Consider the following 16911-nt stretch of genomic DNA (forward strand, 5'->3'; position numbering starts at 1 on the left):
AACTGTGAAAATACTACAAATTTGATTGAATACTGTGAAACTAACCATTAGTGTTAGATCTATAGATGACTGGAAGGTTCCAATGTTGTATGACTTCACATTTGAAATAATAATAAAAATTATATGGTATCTACGACATTTACATTATAAGTCAAACTTTCTGTTTATTTCTGTCTGGTTTCCTAAGAAACATATATTGGTAAATACTGAACAATACATAATAATAACATGAAGATCAACTACTCATAGACTTTCTCTGTGAAAGTTTATACATTGGATCCCAAACTATAAATACTTCATTGGTGGTACTTTTAACAATTGATTGAGTTGTTGGGCATGCTAAACTCGGTAACTTATTGTGCATTCAGGGAATTTCAATTTTCGCACTAAACCCTTCGGTAAATCGGGGTTTATATTTATTTTTTAACCTATTTTTTTAGTTTAGATTCCCTTTCAGCAGCGAGGATATGTGAGGTTGTTTAACTTGTTCCCCAAGCACAATGTGCAAAATGTTTGCATTATTTTAAATTTAACTTACAATGAACATTTCACACAACTCTTAACAAATGTCATGGGTGACGTTAGTAGAAAGAATAATTTTACGTAATCTTACTCTATTGCACAAAATACTTATTAGGTCAGAACCATCATACCTAGCACGTACATTTGTCTATTTATCTGATTTTCATAATAGATGCAAAAGATAATTTCTTGCTTTTCATGCCGAGTCACAATTCTGATTCATACTCAAGATCCTTTACAGTAAGTGCTACACGTCCCTGGAACAGGTTACCTCAATTAATACACAATGTTTCAACAGTTGCGAAATTTATTTTTAATTCCTTCTCTCAAGCAAAGATAATTTCCTTCTCTTGAGCAAAGATAAAGATACGAATAGAACATATGGGATCTTCGTCTTACCAGGTTATTAATTACCCATGTATGAACACAGTCAATTAGTAATCCATCTTAATTTGTGCATCTTATATATAGATATATACATTTTCCTAGTACCGCTATATACAATATCTAATTTATGTTTCTCCATGCTATTCTTTATTTCTGGTTGTATTCTCTCTTAGATTTTTCCTCTCTTGTATATTACTTTCATTTTCTGTTTTAAAATATTTAACTTTTCTTTACTTGACTAGCGTATTCTTTCCCAAATGGTTGAACGGTTTTCTTTTGTAAATCTTAATATTTTCTATGTATTGATATTTTTCGTTAATAATGTGTGCACGTGGTTAAGTGCTCGGAAACACCTTAACGTGAAGCCTTGTTCCGGACTCCTTAACGTCCAGACGTGGTTAAGTACATCCTTAACTCCGCCACGCAAAAGAAGGCATACATAAATGAATAAATGTTATTTAGATGGGCATTATATATATTTCCTTTTTGTAAAGAGAATTAGTAGAATACTATTCGGTAAGTAAATGTGAGCATGAGAGCTATACTGAGGGTTGTGGAAACACTATCTAATGGGAATGGCTGCAGAGATTCGGTTGCCTCATAGGGCGTATTCGAGAGAGCATTATTGTGCATAAATATAACACGGTACTAATATTCCCATGATGCATTGATTCAACAGAACCGTCCGAAATTCATGAGCATTTGACTGTAACAAGCAGTTCACAATATCATTGTTTGTAGTTACGATATAACGCTACTTATCCTTATTTCAAACTTAACCTATTCGCAGGCATACGGATGAAAATTAGTCGAAAATAAGAGGTAAATATAGATCCCTAAGTAGTAATGAGTATTGAAAATTATGTCTCACGATAACTTTAATAAAAGAAAATAGTCGGTGATCATGCATAATACTGCATGTGATTTCAAGGCTTCACAATCTTCCACTATATACAGTCAAACATTAAAGCAAATGTATCTTATTCCGATACATATATAAATTGGATCATGTATCTTGAAATGATTTAGTTATTTCTAAACTAAAAATGAAAGAACGTTAAAAATCTTGTATCATTTTAACAATCAACATGAGTCATTGTTCCACATACTATGTCATACCACCAAATTAACAGCATTACCACCCTAACGTAAAGTTGGCTTTTTAAAAGTATTGTTTCAACAACATAAGGTTACTGTTAATTCCAAATGCATACACCATAGATTGAATTTCACACACACACACACACACACACACACACACACACACATGACGATAGTACAGGTCTCTCTCTCATTACTTTGCTCGTTAAATTCCACATCATTCAGAGAACTGCTCACGCTAAATCTTAGCGGTTGTCACAAAAGAATTTTAACTAAATTAACCATGATTTTCATGGGAAAAGTGGATTACTCTAGGGGAATAACAAAATAAACTTCTTAAAATATTTAAGTTTTATTACATGGTTAGTCTGGTAGCATACAACAACATAAGAAGTAATGCAAATTACTTCTTAATTTAGTTTATAGTTTGACAGATACTTCAGGTAAATGTTATGACAGATAATTCAGGTAACTACTTTACTGGAGATGAATGATAGAGTGACCGTATGCCACCACAAATCTTAATCTTGAAAGTTTTACTGTGGGTAGACAGAACATTTTAAGGAACTGCATTACATCTGTAATCATTAAATTAATGATGCAATAATTGCTCATACATACCTTGCTGTAGTCTCGTAACTCTGAGAAACTTCAACGACTCTCTGATTACTCGCAGCCGACGTTCCGTTGATGAAAGCCGAGTCTCGAATCAATTCTTGAGACCTTGACGTCCTTTTTTAAATATTTTTAGAGGGACACACCCAAGCCTGTAACCTCATCCTTTTCGTTGAAATCCCTAAATATGCAAACCTATTGATCTTTTGCCTTCTGATTGGTCCACCTTCCACGCCCAGGATACATAGCATGACACACATGTACATACGTGGACAGCGTATACAGTCATAGCCGGATGAATTCAATGTAATGAATTCTAGAATGTTCCAAAGATCCTTAACTATTTGCCCAATTTCCGCACATTAATGCGTTGTCAAAATCGTGATTAAACATTGTGTATCCTGTATGGTGATTATGTATAACCTTTATGAAGTAAACTTCCAACGAAAATTGCACATTAAAAGCAACGTCAGTTGCATTCAGAAGTTTTGCGTATTTCCTTTCCTTGTTGCTAACAGCCAAGAGAAGAAAAATGTCTATTAATACAAATAAACTTTTCAATTAATTCTAATAAAGAGCAGGGTAACCATATTTTGGACCCAGCGTCACACATACACACACACACACTCACACACACACACACACACACATATATATATATATATATATATATATATATATATATATATATATATATATATATATATATATATATATATATGGGTTGCAAAAAATCTAAAAACACTTCATAAAGGACATCTAAGTTTGGACCTCAACTGTACAACACATGCTGCGGTTGCCGATCATTGTTTGTATTCAATGTGTCTTGTGGACATACCTCTTTCGTCAGCAGTAACCCGTTCACCTGTGAGTGTCGTGGTGCGAAAGTGGTGCATTAAAATGGGTGACCTGACAGACTTCCAAAGAGGCGTGATCGTTGGTGCCCGTCTGGTTGGAACTTCAGTTGCAACAGTGGCAAACATTGTTAGGGTATCGAAAGTCACTCTGTCCAATGTCACGAGGGCATACACAATTCATCGGCAAACGACGTCTGCAAAGCATAACAGTGGTTGAAAGACAGATCTGTCAGATAGGCACCGGAGGGCAATAAACCGGGTTGTAGCAGCTAAAAAGAAGAAGAAGACTACAATGGAAATTACGTCGGAACTCAATGCCGGCCAATAGAATTCAGTCTCCTCGAGAACGGTACGACGAGAACTTCATAAAATGAAAATTCATGGCAGGAGCGCTGTCGCCAAACCCCTGGTCACAGCAGTAAATGCGAAGAGGCGTATCCAGTAGTGCAAGTACCACAGGGTGTGGACTCTTGAGCAGTGGAAACACGTACTGTGGTCCGATGAATCAACCTTCACTTTGTTTCGAACAACCGGTTGTGTTTACGTATGGACAACACCGTCGCATGCCTATGATACATACCGTCTGTACCAACTGCAAAGCATGTTAATGGTTCTGTTACAGTATGGGCAGTGATGTCATGGTTTACTGCAGGTCAAATCATATCCCTGCATGAAATGTTGAATGCTAATGCGTATGAGGCCATTTTGGGGGACCAGGTTCTGCCCATGGCCCAAATATTGTTCCCTTATGGTGATGATATCTATCAAGATGATTTGGTACCCTGCAAAAACGGTGAAATCATGGTTTGAGGAGCATGATCGGGAGCTATCACACCTCCTCTTTGTCCCACAGTCACCAGATCTGAACATAATTGAGCCATTGTGGTCTGAGTTAGAAAGGTCTGTTCGATCACATTATCTTCCACCAGCATCCCTTAAGGAACTGTAGCATATTTAGGAAGAACTGTGGTACAGAATTCCCTACATATATATAAATCGGGTGCTTTTAACATAAGTGTTACAACTCTTCGGAGCTGACTTCTGCCACTGAGACTAGAAAATAAGTCCTTTTGAACTTTCTAGTATCGGTCATAGTTTCGGACCTACAAGGTGTCAAAATGGTGGGAAAATGTCTATTAGATGCCAATATCTCGAAAACTATCCAACATAAAGAGGGTGGGTGAAAAATAACTGAATAAGTCGATATCTGTACCTGCTGTATTGAATTATGCATGTTTCACTATCCTACAATGCACGTGCAAGGAATTCCCCAAAGGAAAGTAGGGAGTCCCGCATAATGTGCCAAATGACAATTCGTCTAAATGGATATGAATTGATATGGTTTCTACCAGGTAACAACAATTCGTTTGTGTTAACTTGATATCTCGAACAAAAAGGATATTACGGACAACCTCATTTCCGTTGTGTGTGGTTGCATAATCATCAGGTGGGGATGTATTCGAACTGTAGGGAATTTGTAGTCAAATACTCGAAAAAGACATCTGAAGTGTCGGTAGAGCATAACAGATGAAGCAGGGTGATTCACTAATGTGTAAACAAGTCATGAAAATGCCAAAAAATACACTCATACTAAGTAAACGTGAGTTCAAAGTGCGGGAAATATAATAGAATAGCATCAAAAACATGAAAGCTATTGCCAATTCACCAATAATATTCCGTCAAACCGATGCAATATGATGTGCACGGTTGCATACGAATAATGATGCAACAACTGAGTCCAAGTTGAAATTGTGCAAGGGGACTAACAAAGAAACTAGGGAAACTAAAGGAATGTCACTAGTGGACCGTATGATCGATATTGAAATGTGGTTAATGTGTGTATTGATATATACATCCAGATAATGGACAACTGTCAACATGTACATCTACCGCTGGGACACCGTCCCACGTGGGAAGAATAGAAAAATAACGTGTGCACGACTCCAAAAGTGCATTGCCACCTTCAATTCTCCTTTTCCTGTAATAGCAGGCAACCCAAAAAGCCCAACAATTGTTTGGTTGCAAATTCGAAAGGCGTTTGACTAAACCTCAATTTTGTCACAAATATATCAGTGTGGCAAACTGCAAATAAGAGCATAATACAAATTGTTAAGAGTGGCTTTTATTATTGTAACGGAGTTGGATGACATCAAAAGTTACAAAATGACTTACTTAGTACTTCAGAAAAGGTGAATGGCAAGAAACAGATATAAGAAGAAAGCATTTCTCTGTTTCATCCCACCCCATCCGAAAAAAGGAACTCATAAAAAGAAAAGTTATATAATATAAAGATTTCATATAAAAGCCTAACAGCACAAAAACAAATATCTACAAGGAACGAAAAAGACACAAAAACAGAATAGGGGACACAAGTATCAGTCTTGCAGCCCTCCCATGCAAAATAAAGAGATGGGACCCTAGATGTAAACCCCGTTGTTATAATAATAATAATAATAATAATAATAATAATAATAATAATAATAATAATAATAATAATAATAATAATAATAATAATAATAATAATAAGTATTATTATTATTAAAAAATCATTTCCTTTTCAAAATCTCTCACTCTGCCTAAGAACATGCATGCATATAGCGATCATATGTGCACGTTTTGTCAATGAGCGGTCCCAAAGGTAAAAGGGGTGGAAATCTCCAAGAGAGAGAAACAAAAACTTTCTTATGGTAAATTCTAGTTCAAAGTTCGAGGCACTTGCTTTTGCACGTTATTTTTTATTTCTTTTTTCAGGGAACAGTAAAGTTTTGGCGCCTAAGAAGTTACATCATATAATATTGCAAATTCTCAAGTGGATGTATTTACATTGCAATTTGTGGTAATAAAGATATTATGATTAGAAAACAATATTGTAAAAAGAAAGTTTAATTGCTCATCCATCGCAGTACTTAGAGGAAACTTGTACCTCGCCGCCTCACCGAATATCGATATCGAAAATTTAGAATGATATATTCATGTCCATATATTTGCGAAATCGAATGAGTATATATATATGATACTATAGATATCGACGATAGCGATATATCGACAAATCACAGGCCCAGGTCCGAGAACTGATGCTTGAAATATACTGGAATCAACAATCAAATTGTAAATAACTTCTAAATTTCCGTATCCAATGTTGAGGTGGAAGGGTGTGAATCCGAATAGAAATTTTAAGAAGAAAATGTTAAGATAGAAGTAGGTCTTCCGTTTCCCTTGAATACAAAACTATTAACAAAAAACTATTACTGTAACTTACCTTTCACTTCTGTTTCTGATTGTCATCACAAATCAGCGAGAGTACACATACATTACATGGTATACCAATACACTCTATAACTTTTCACAACCAAGCAAGGCAGAAGACGAATTTCCTGTGATATTAAAGTGGAATGTTCTACAAAATATTCATAATTCATTTTCCATATTTCTATCAGTATTTTGGAACGGAACAAGAGCTACAATACTAACATAACTAGAAATAAGAGACTTCATTTCTTTTTTCTCTCAGACTGAAAGACTTCTGAATTTTCCTGAGATTTTCCTTTTCTTAATATAAGTCTCTTATTCTGGGCTAATTCTGGCTACCGCGGTTTCGAGATAATTGGTAAACGAAAGAGTAGAGTTTGTCGACTCTCAACATCCGACAGTTTGTGAAAAGATATTTCACAGATCATGTTGTTATTTCTTCGTTACAAAAACACTTCTAGTTGAGTCTCTTCATGGTGAATTACTGACCTTAATCATTTACAATTATTGAAAAATAAATAATTATCTTTAAACATAAAAAGTAGTTACAGTGCTGTAGAATTCAGTAGTAGATGGAAGTGAATGACAATATTGTTTATTTGTTAGAATGTGCAAACTGAGTGTTTATTCAACCATAGTCCTGTCCAGAGGCGGTTCTACGATGAACTTCTGGGGCCTCGGTGAATTGTAATACTACTACTTAGAGCTACTTTTACTAGCTCCAAACTCTGGAATGGATTTTATTTATATATAAAATAAGAAAGATTCTCCTTCTGGGGGGCAATCGTCACGATTGCCCCCTGGCTCCGCTCCTGCTCTTGTGTAGCTGACTTTGAAGACATTTAGTTCGTGTCTGCTCCTGATGATGCTGATCCTGCTTTCTAGTAATGGGCAGATGCAAAGTGGAACAAGTTTTATTTGAAACTTGACTCGACTCAAAAAAGATTCTCCAATTCAAGTAGAGTAAGTAACTGTAACTTACATTTTACCGTAATAACTTTATTTTTTTATGTATTTTTTCGGAGTGTTTATAAGAGAATGAACTTACAAGTAACACATTCGAAATGTAACACTCCGATTTTCATGAAATTTGGCAAGTAGATAATACACAAAAAATAATTGAATAGATGATTTTTTCTCCGGATAAACACTTTCAGGGTCAAAGACCAACACAAAATTTTGAAAGTTGACACTCTAATAGCAATAATGACAAACTGTGATATGTTGTAGATATTGTGTTTCTGAGAAAAGGTCTTAATAGGCACGACCACTAATCACTATCCATTTGGCCACTACGAGCCCATTTTCTAGAAAATAACAATAAATATTGATTGCCTGGATCTCCGTAAAATGACTGCAAATGTGATATGTTGTAGATATTCTGATTCAGAGAAAAGTCTCAAAAGACAAAACCACTAACCGCTGACCGTTTGGCCACTAGGAGGTCACACGTTTTAAAGTAAGCGAAAATGGTCATGTTCTGAATTTAGGTAAAAATTACTGAAACTATGATATGTTGTAGATATTGTGATTCTGAGAAAATGTCTTAATGTGCACAGCAAATAATTACTGACCGTTTGGCCACTACAGGTCAACTTTTCTGAAAGTAACGGAAGTTTGTGAAGTTCTGGATTTCGGTAAAAATGACTGAAACTGTTATATGTTGTAGATCTTGTGATTCCGAGAAAAAGCCTTTATGGTCACAACCACTAATCACTGACTGTTTGGCCACTACGAAATCACTTTTTGGAAAGTAATCAAAAATGTTGATGTTCTGGATTTCGGTAAAAATGACTGAAATTGTGATATATTGTAGATATTGTGATTCTGAGAAAAGTTCTTAATTGGTATAACCACTAATCACTGACCGTTTGGCCACTACGAGGCCACTTTTTGAAAGTAACCGAATATGGTGATGGCTTGGATTTCTTTAAAAATGACTGAAACTGTTATAAGTTGTAGCCATTGTGATTCTGAGAAAAGATCTTAATGGGCATAACCACTAATCACTGACCGTTTGGCCAATACAAAGCAACTTTTTTGAATGTAACCGGAAAAGTGATGCTCTGGATTACGGTATAAATGGCTCAAAACTATGATATGTTGTAGATATTGTGATTCTGAGAAAAGGTCTTAATGGGCACATCCACTAATCACTGACCGTTTGGTCACTATGAAACATCTTTTTTGAAAGCAGCAGAGTAGAAGATAGCAATATTCTATTTTCGGTCAAAATGACAGAAACCGTGATGTGTTTTAGATATTGTTACTCTGAGAAAAAGTATCAATGGACACATCCCCAAATAATTAATCGTTTGTTACTACAAGGCTACGTTCCTGAAAACAGCCGAGTATAACGATTTCTGAATTTCGGTAAGGTTAATTAAAACTAAGATATGTTGATGATTTCATCTGAGAAAAAGTCTAAATCATCGATTTATGTGCGTTTGGCCACTAGAGATCCACTTTTGTTTATTATAAAAACAGCTTGGTATAACGATATTTTGATTTCGGTGTAAATGAATGAAACTGTGATATGTTGTAAATGTCGTTATCCTGAGAAAGACTGTCTAGGGCTTTCCAGGGTTTCCTTTCTCCGCAAGATAAATATCTGAATGTTGTCTATGCTTAAATGATGTTGGTCGCTACTCTCCCCATCTCTTTTCCGGGTTTTGGGATACCACTTTTCTGGGTTTGATACAATTCTACCAAAATTACAGTGTCGTTAGCTTCTGCTGTTTTAGAAAATGTGGCCCCGTAGGTGCTAATTGATTTGTGGTTGTATCCATTGATATTTTTTCTCAGGATCACAATATCTACAACATATCACAGTTTCTAGCAATTGCACCGAAATCCAGAGTATCGTTACCTTCTGTTCTAATTAAAAATAAATAAACAAGTGGGACTACAGTGGCATAACAGTCATTCATTGGCGGCTGCGTTTGTTGAGACTTTCTTCAGGATGACAGTATCTAAAACATATCACGGTTTCAAGCAATTCCACCGAACTCCAGAATAGAGCTACCTTTAGCTCTTTATAAAAGCGATCCTGTAGTAGCTAAACGGTCAGTGATTAATGGTTGTGCAAATTGAGTCTCCCTCCCACGATTACAATATCTACAACATATCACGGTTTCAAGCAATTCCACCGAAATCCAGAATATCGTTACCTTCAGCTCTTTTAAAAAAATGATCCTGTAGTGTCCAAACGGTCAATGATTAATGGTTATGGAAATTGTGTATCTCTCTCACGATCCCAATATCAACAACATATAAGGTTCCAAGCAATTCCACCGAAATTCAAAATACGTGACCTTCTGCTGTTTGCAAAAATGTGACCCTGTAGTTGCCAATCAATGGTAGAGCGTTTCCCTCTGGTGCTTGGGATCCCGGGTTCCATCCCAACCTCCTACAAGTGAACTTTATGGTGGTCAAACACCGTGTGCGTGGCTTTTCTCGGGGTTCTCCCGTTTGCTACCACTTTCTTCATTCCAACATTTACATTCATTACTCATCATCACCGTCTCCTTTAGCCTAACCGGCATTACTGTGGGACGTAAAATTCATCGATTTCATTTTCATTTCTTGTAGTTGTCAATTCTTCAGTGATTTGCTGCAGGAGGATTTTAATGGAATTTTCTCCATGCTGTTTAACAATATACAAGATTTCATACTATCGATAAAAAATGAAATTTCAATATATTTGAAACTATGGTCTTTTAAAATGTTCGAAATGGGTACACCATTAATTTTCAAAAATAATTGTAAACTTCTGTAATTTTATTGTGTGTATGGACCAAAGAAATATTTTTATTTCGATTCTTTTACGATAACAAATATTTTGTTAAAGGTAACGGAAACTCAGAAGGAACCTTCTTTGTGAATTGATCAGTAAAGATGAACAATATGTGAAATGTTTGTAATTAAAATCCAAAATATTGCTTGGCTCTTGCGTATGTTTGAAATTACGGTAATTACTTCTTAATGAATGAAACTTTTTATGAAGGTTCTGAATTTAAGGTTACTTATTATTAATTAATATATTAGAAATACACTAATATGTTAATATAAATTAAATATGTTAATATTACTAAATAGTTAAAGCTCATGGTATAGGCTATCATAATATAAATTGTTACCCATGTAGTGTGTAATAATGTTTAGAAAGATGGATTTCTTTAAAAAGAAAAAGATTGAAAGGATTACGGTTGTCTCGAACTGCCGCGTGGAAGACATGTAATTTATTAACATGTCTCGCAATCCACTTTTTTCATAAGTTAACTGTTGCACCGAAAGTGCCTCATTAACTTGCTTATATACTTATTAGTACGATTCCACTTAATTTACTTGCATTTTACTTGTTAACTTGATTTTCCAGTAACCTAGAACGACTGAGACACGCACACAAAAGCATCGAGGACAGTTAAAATTTCGAAAGCTCTTCCACACGGAATCAAACCCGGCACCCCGTATACTAAAGGCTCACGAGCTAGCCACAAGACCAGCGAGGAGGACACCCACTCGGCTACATAGTTAGGTTATGCTCTTTACACACTTTCATGCTATCTAAAGTATAGACTAATCTTCAATTCACATTGCCGATTTGCTTTTTTTAAGAAGAATTGTTATATTGCAACTTAATTTGGATGAAGAGGGACATGGTAGCTCAGTGGCAGACCGTTTACTTCTGGTGCATGGGGTCCTTGGTTCGATCACAACTCGGGCCAAGTGAACTTTGTGGTGGATAAACACCATGTATATGGGTTTTCTCGGGGGTACTCCCGTTTCCTCCACATTCTTCATTCCACCAATTCTACCATTTTCTTCATTTCTTATCATCACTGTCTCCTTTAGTCTAGCCGGCATAACGTAGTACGTAAAACTTAAAGATTTCATTTCATTTAATTTGGATGTAAAATCCTGAGTTAATTAGCATATAAGGACTTTGCAGTACTATGTTGGTAGGATATGATAATTGCTATTGATTTCTATTGTTCCTTATTTCATCTCCATTTCCCATCAGTTTTGCATAAAATTTTAAAGAAGTATTAGATACTAACTTCTTTCTCCCAAAAAAAGTCAAAGAAAAAATATACGTAACGAAACGAAGTTATTGCGGAAAAAAATATTTTACAGTATAAGAGCAATTTTCCTTTATAACACAGTTGTAGCTGGAAGATCTGAAATAGTCCCGATCAGCATCGACAAAACTCTGCCAACGTTCTACAAGGCCATGGGTTCCTTCGCGGTAGAACTTGGTGGACTGTGAAGCGAAGAAGGTATCAAGGCATTTTGCACCCCTATTAAAGATTTGAACTGGTTTCCTCTAGAGTGATTGTCCAAGGAACAGTCCTACAAGGTTAATTATAATGTATTTCGGATCAGTACGTTTAATGAACACTACCGAATTTGCAACCGAACCACGCATATAAAAGGGAGTGTGTTAAAGTTTTGGCATGATCCTAGATGTGTCTCGGAACTCTGCATTGTCACTGGAAATTATTTCATTCGATCACCAAGTTTACTATTCATTTTGAAAGTGACTTAATGAACCTATTAAGCATACTCTATATATTGCAATATTTCTCAAAAATATTTAAAAAAGCTATTTCCATATTACTGATGGACTTCTGAAAACGGAACTTTATATTGTTATGTTCTTTTACTACGTCGAATATTCTTATCTGTGGTCCCTTTTATTTCTCTTCTTCTGTCTTCATCTCTCTCTGTGTCTCACGTCTGTACCTCTAACAGATATCTATTCGTTTTAATTTTTCATTGAGAAGTGTTTAAGTTTCTTTCTACATTACTGATGAATCTCTTTTCGTCTCATTTTTATTCTTTTACTTTATTGATTGTAATACATGCATATTTTGAGATTAGAATTGTGCTCATGTTGTTGTTGATTTTAATACTGGAGAAAGGAAACGAGAAGAGAGAAGGGTGGTATTTTTACCAGACACGATTATGGAATAAGAACGGGTTTATTGGATGGTCTAGCTGCAGTGTGTTAGCTGTCACACTATTTTTTGGTGCAATAATTCACCATGAGTAGAAAGAACCAGAAGTGTTTTTGTAATGAAGAAATCAAAACATGAAATGTGAAAACTCTTATAACAAACTGTTCTGATTTGAGAGTCGACAAACTTTACACTCTCGGGTACCGATTAGCTTGAAACATTAGGTAGTCACAATTATAGCGAGATAGTGAGCTTATATTTAAAACAATGAAATTCTCAGAAAAATGCGGAATTCTTTTAGTCTGAGAGAAAAGAAGGAACGAAATGTAGCTCTAAGTCTGGGGCAAAAGTACTTTTAGAAATAAGGACAACGAATTATGAATATTTTGTAGAACATTCCACTCTAATATCACAGGATTTTCATTTTCCGGTTTGCTTAGTTCTCAAAAAATATAAAGTATACTGCTATACTATGTAAAGTACCTGTACTGTCGCTGATTTGGGATGACAAACAGTAATGGTTTTCTATTAATAGCTTTCTATTAAGTGGGAAGTATAATTAGTTTTATTTTAACAAATTTTTTTGCCTTAAAATGCTTATTCAGGTTCATCATCTTCCCCTTCAATTAGCACAACTTTTAATCACTGACCGTTTGGCCACTATAGGATCACTTGTTTAAAAGAGCTGAAGGTAACGGTATTCTGGATTTCGGTGCAATTGTTTGAAACTGTGGTACGTTGTAGATATTGTGATCCCGAGAGAAACTCGATGGATACAACAACCAATCACTAGGCACCTACGGGGCCACATTTTCTAAAGCAGGAGAAGGTAAGGACACTGTTATTTTGGTGGAATTGTATCAAACAATGAAAAGTAGTATCCCACAACCCGGAAAGAAATGGGGAGAGTTGCGACCAAAATCATTTAAGAATGGACAACATTCAGATATTTTCTTGCGGAGAAAGGAAACCCTGGAAAGCCCTAGACAATTTTTCTTAGGATAACGACATCTACAACATATCACAGTTTCATTCATTTACACTTTAATCAAAATATCGTTATACCAAGCTGTTTTTTTTTAAAAAAAAACTGGATCTGTAGTGACCAAAGGCTCATAATTCAATGATTGTGCTCATTAAGAGTTTTTCTCATGATGAAATCATCAACATATCTTAGTTCTACTCAACCTTACCGAAATTCAGAAATCGTTATACTCGGCTGTTTTCAGGAAAGTAGCCTTGTTGTGACCAAACGATTAATGATTTGAGGTGCTTAGTAGAAAAAGGTCGTATCCCACATAATTTGGAAAATCGAGATATCTACAAATTTGGATACAGGTAACTTTCCGGTATATTGAGCAGAAATGTTACGATTCAACTCCGTATAGTATTGATTCAATAAGCGTAGGACGAAAAGTAAGAAAATTATTTATCAAAGATGTTAGTGGTGAAATGACGTATCCCCTTTCAGCTGCAACTCTTGAGTGGAAAAATAACGTATCCCGCTTCCATCTATAATATTGTGAGTTTGTGGTGATATAACATTATCTATCATTTGCTATCAGTCTAGAAATCGGCCAAGCGTGATCGCTGATACACATTGCTGTTAAAAGTAATAATGGCCGCTAAGCAGGACGTTGAAAGTAATATCAGTCTGGGAAATTTGCCTGTTAAAAACGAAACGAAGACAAATGGAAGGATAATGAATGTAAACTTAATAGCAACAAAGGGAAGATTTACATTGGTCCCATAGGTAAGGAAGTACCGGATAAAATACGAAGTGATGATAGGGATTGTAAAACTGAGTGGTGTATATAGGCTGTTTGAAGGATATCGATTCTGAAACCAAAGATAATATTTTAATTTTGTTTTAAAACATGCAAGATTTCAGCATGCAAAATGCCTATTTGAACTGATGAGGAGGTCATAATGTGAACGTGTGTACAATAAAGACAGGAAAAATGTGAATGTCTTCGGGTGCGCCAATACTTTTTATTATGTTCTTCGTCTGGCATCTGGAATGAAAGTTAATGTATGCCAAACAAGCATTCTGCAATACCCATTGTATCACTAAACGTAGATTGCTTACCGCCCGTGGTGATCAGAGAACGTATAGGGAAATTATACCTGGGAAACCGTTGCTTTCTCCCAAAGAGGACCGTACAGGTAAACATCAACACCGCCGCCATGCTATTTTGGAATAAAAACTAGATATTGTCAGGAATCACTTTAGGTAGTTTCCAAGGTACTGTTCTCACTACAGCAGAGCTGCAAACCCTGAACGCTCATATATACATGGTGCATTCTTTAAAACAAATGTACGATTTATTTGGAGAACAATGTGAACAAAGGAAAGTCGGTCCAGTGAAATTACGTACATATCGATATGTGTTCAATAATGAATTTAACATCACATTTAAAATGTCAAGCACCGACACTTGTAAAACTTGTGATTCCATGCTACGCATAGCACCTAGACGACCTGAATATCATATACATATTCATAAAGGCGAAGCAGCCTACCAATCTTTGAGAAATGCAAAGTAGGAATGCAAATACATTAACAGCAGCATCATAGTTGCTGCTATGGATCTGAATCAAGCACTTCCAACACCGATGATAAGCACGGGATCTGTTTTCTATTTGAGGCAGTTGTGGACATATTGTTTCGGATTCCATTTCTGTCATGATGATTCTGCTGTTATGTGTGTCTGGTCAGAAGCTGTTGCTTCTCGTGATAGTGATGAAATTGCAAGCTGTATTCTTCGAGTGATGATGCACCTATCAGAGATATTTGCGACAGACGTACTAGTGTACAGTGATTCGTGCGTTGGACAATATAAATATTCGCTCATTATGGGACTCTGACTGTATTTGTTAAATGTCACCGACCTCCAGACAATAGAACATAGTTTTGAATCTTGGATATATATTCCTCCCCTGCGATGCCGATTTCGGTATCATTGAGAGATCTAAGAGGAAAACAATCTGTGTACACCCCCTCAGAAGTCACTCTGATAAAGACAGCGTTTAAAAAGTAGCCATTTCAAGTCATCCAGAAGTGAACAGGAGTCATGAAGGTTGTATCAGCGTCGCGATATGTTCTGATATTTACCAAGAAAACAGAAGATGGGAAAGTCTTCAAATGTGAGAGCAGCGACTGGTATGAAATTTATGAAGGCAGCCAACTAGTCCTGGTGAAATATACATACTCCACATGTGAGCGTTTGAGTACTCTACCATTGCAGTGAGGGAGAGGAAAACCGCGCTCTCTGCAAGATATGGTTTTCCTGAAGGAAGACCTATTCAGAACCCTAAGTATGATAATCTAATGAGCACGTTAAACTACATTCCACCAATCCACCACGAATGTTACAGATCTCTCAAATGCAATAGGTGCGACTGGAACTATGTACGGGTAGAGGATATTCACAGTAGCGATCTCGAGTGTTAGTGTGAAGTGTCTCTTCAGGGACGTGAGTACTGTGCCCTGGATAATGGTTTATTGTGCAGTATAATGTGTATGATACTCGTCTGCACTGTTGTGTTTATAGTGCGTACGGTTCTAGCATATTAGGATTCTGCCGTACAAAGGGAATACTTTTTTCTCTAAAACATGTTACTTTTGTGGCTACACGAACATGTGTGAATTTCTTTCTCACTGAGTTGAGTACGTAAACGTTACTTGCAGAGGCGAACATGGTCTACTCTGTTGTGTTATTCTGTACGATACATACATATTCGCGTATTGGAACTTTCATTTTGATCCGTTACTATAGAAAGATCGTATTGTTTTGGCAGCCATGATCATGTGTATATCTTAAGTTTATTTCTTCTTAAAGATGCATGATGATTTTTTCTGTAACATACCAGACCTTCCTCTAATATATGTGGTCGTAATTATATACTTTTCTTTCATAATAAAACTTTTGTCAGTTGCAACGCAAAACCTTCCGTTTCTCGAAAACATTAAAATGTGTGATACGCCCCTTTTCCACTAAGCCCCTCATTTGTGGATGTACCCATTGATACTTATGATCAGGATGAGAATATCTACAATACATCACGGTTTCTGTCATTTTGACCGAAACTAGAATATTCGACTCTGCTGCTTCGAAAAAGATGTTTGGTAGTGACCAAACGGTCAGTGGATGTGCCCATTAAGAAGTTTTCTCAGAATCACCAGATCCACAACATATCACTTTCAATCATTTTTACCG

The sequence above is a fragment of the Thermobia domestica genome, chromosome 8 (assembly GCF_964235325.1).
Source record: "Thermobia domestica chromosome 8, izTheDome1.hap1.1, whole genome shotgun sequence".
NCBI classification, from domain to species: Eukaryota; Metazoa; Arthropoda; class Insecta; order Zygentoma; family Lepismatidae; genus Thermobia; species Thermobia domestica.